Source organism: Triticum dicoccoides, chromosome 7B (genome assembly GCF_002162155.2).
Source record: "Triticum dicoccoides isolate Atlit2015 ecotype Zavitan chromosome 7B, WEW_v2.0, whole genome shotgun sequence".
NCBI lineage: Eukaryota > Viridiplantae > Streptophyta > Magnoliopsida > Poales > Poaceae > Triticum > Triticum dicoccoides.
The window spans coordinates 677585472-677588923 of NC_041393.1; positions in this window are offsets into that span (position 1 = coordinate 677585472).

A 3452-nucleotide genomic window follows, 5' to 3' on the forward strand; every position below is an offset into this window, starting at 1 on the left:
CTTACGTCAAACATAACCCAGAAAACCGTGTTCACTTCCCGGACTCTGCCGAAAAGAGACCATCACGGCTACACACGCGGTTGATGCGTTTTAATTCAGATCTGGTGTCAAGTTATCTACAACCGGACATTAACAAATTCCCATCTGCCTATAACCGCAGGCACGACTTTCGAAATATTATTCCCTGCAGGGGTGTCCCAACTTAGCCCATGACAAGCTCTCGCAATCAACGAAGGAATAGACCTTCTCCCAGGAAGACCCGATCAGACTCGGAATCCCGGTTTACAAGACATTTTGACAATGGTAAAACAAGACCAGCAAAGCCGCCCGATGCGCCGACAAATCCCGATAGGAGCTGCACATATCTCGTTCTCAGGGCAACACCGGATAAGTCAAGCTACGAGTAAAACCAGCCCTCGAGTTGCCCCGAGGTGGCCCCGCAGGTTGCTCGGTTCGGACCAACACTTAGACAAGCACTGGCCCGGGGGGGCTAAAATAAAGATGACCCTCGGGTTGGCCGACCCAAGGGAAAGGGTAGGTGGTGGTGAGGCAAATGGTAAAACCAAGGTTGGGCCTTGCTGGAGGAGTTTTATTCAAAGCGAACTGTCGAGGGGGTCCCATAAATCACCCGACCGCGTAAGGAACGCAAAATCCGGGAACATAACACCGGTATGACGGAAACTAGGGCGGCAAGAGTGGAACAAAACACCAGGCAAAAGGCCGAGCCTTCCACCCTTTACCAAATATATAGATGCATTAATAATATAAGAGATATTGTGATATCCCAACCAAAATCCTGTCCACCATGGAGAAATCTTCAACTTCACCTGCAACTAGCAACGCTATAAGAGGGCTGAGCAAAGCGATAACATAGCCAATCAATGGTTTGCATAGGAAGGGTGTCAAAGGTTAGAGGTTCATGGCAATTTGGGAGGCTTGATGAGCAAAAGATAGGTAACGCAGCATAGCGATAGAACGAAGCAACTAGCATAGCAATGATAGTAGTGAGATCCAGGGTAGCGGTCATCTTGCCTTAAATCCCGCTAGGAAGAAGAACGAGTCCATGAAGAAGACGAACGGATGAAGCCCAACCAAGCGTAGACGAACGAATCCTCACGACCGCAATGAAACAGGAACTATCGAAAAGAAGCACACAACATAGTAAACACACCACACAGGAACAAGACATGATGCACACACGAGCATGATGCATGACAAAACTACATGAAGCTACTCATGGCAAGAGATGATGCAAACAAGAGCAACACATCAAGGCAAGTTTAAATGAGGCCGGGAACAACATATAATAATTCCGGTAAGTCCTCATATGCAAATTTCTAAATTGGTCCAGATCTGAATAAACCTTATGTTCAAATTGTTAAACATCAAGTTAAGATGCACAAGGATGATCTACACGAGATTCTAGTCAAGTTACATATAAAGTTCATTTAGTTCGGAGCTACGGCCTAGAAGATATGAGCAACACAAGTTAGACATGGCATAGATGCAAAATGCATACAAGCATCAAGCAAACACCTCAAAACATGGATGCAACATGATAATATGAAACTACATGCAATTCTAAGCAAGTTTCATATAGAGCAGACTCAAAACGGAGCAACGGTTCTACACACACACATGAAACAAGTTTAAAGGACAAGCTGTCCAAAACAGCAACTAGGCCTATTGCAAGCATCAAAACAACATGCTACAGCACCCCAACATGATAACAAAAGGCATGGACATGATGTACAGGTAAATCATAACAAAACATGAACACTGAGCTAACTCCAGAAATCACTAGAACATGCTCAAACATACATGGTAAGATTGCAAGTAATAACAATTCAGACTTTGCAGAAAATAACATCATGATGCAATGTTTAGAGCAAGTTATCAACATGTTACAGGAACTTATCATGGAAAACAAAGGAATGGCATGAATCTACTAATTGCATAGATCAAAAGACCCTTACTGACCATGAGCCAAAAAGGATCAGAAAATATGATGGCACCCATGTAAACATGGCAAGTTATAATACAGATTCAAACATGGCAGAAACATAATTATGAAGGCATGTAGATGAGCTTGTACCACTCACCACAGAGTAATACATGGCATGGCAAGGCACCCAATAGTAAGAAGACATATTTTTGAAGCTAAGCATGGCAATAGCAAGGTCATATGGTGCATGGATCACTAGCAAAACACATGGGAACAAGTGAACTTAATGTTAACAGGCTGACAGCAACATTATGAAGCAACTTTGGAGCAAGATATGAACAAGCTACAACAAGCTATAAATTCAACCAGGGGCATGGATGGATAGATCATGACATGTAGATCAAAACATGTTTATAGAACATCTCCAGATTATGCATAGAATGATTAGTAGCACCATGTTTATATAGCATCACGAAATAACAGATTCAACCTCGCAAAACAGCAACATCATGAACCCTACTTAACAAGCTCGATTCACTCACCACAAGTCTTTGCATGAAAAGATAAGCATAGCATCATCAAGAAGGCATGTTTGTGAAACAAACCAAGTCAAGAACAAGTCCATAGCATGCAAGGATCAACAATAGCAAGCTTGGCCAAATTGAATAACATGTAAACAATCTGCCAGGAAACATTTTGAAGCAAAAGTAGAGCACGAAAACGATATGCTAGACTACTCCATAATTACAAACAAGGGCATGAATGGATAGACAATAACCTATTTTTGAAAACATCCTTAATGAAATATCTCAAAATATGCATGGATCTCTCTGTAGCATCAAGTTTACATGGCATCAAAATAACAGCAGAACAGGGACTAAAATCAGCAATATCACGATGCTTAGTTTGCATGCTTGTGCTAGTCACCACATTGATCGCAAAAATACATGGTAAGCACCTCTGTAAAGAAGACATGGCACAGTTCAAAACACCTGTAGACATCAACCTCATAGGATGCACACATCAATCATGGCAAAAATGACAAAAGAGCTCGTTCTGATAACATACAGCAGAAAACATCATGAAGCACTCTTACGACGATGAATCAGGCATCAAGATGACCTCAAATGAATATGATGCAACGGAATGAAACGATTCACTCGTCGAGGCGAACAATTTGACATATTACACGCACAAAATGGAGCTACGTATGCAGAGCTACGACGCAACGAACATGGCATGAAAATTACAGTAATACTCGGGGACTTGGTCGTTTTCAGAGGGGGGAAAGTCAACCTGCGGGCACGCGAACCGAGGCAGGCCGGATCTCGCCGGAGAGGCTGCCGGAGAGGAGGGAGATGCTCGGGGGGGCCGGATCCGAGGCACTCCTCGCCGGATCCGGTTAGAGGAGGCGAGGGAGAGGCCGGGCGGCGCGGCGATGCGGTGGCCGGCGGCGAGGAGCCCGGACACGGGGGCGCCGGAGCTCCGGCGGGGAAGCTCCCGGGCG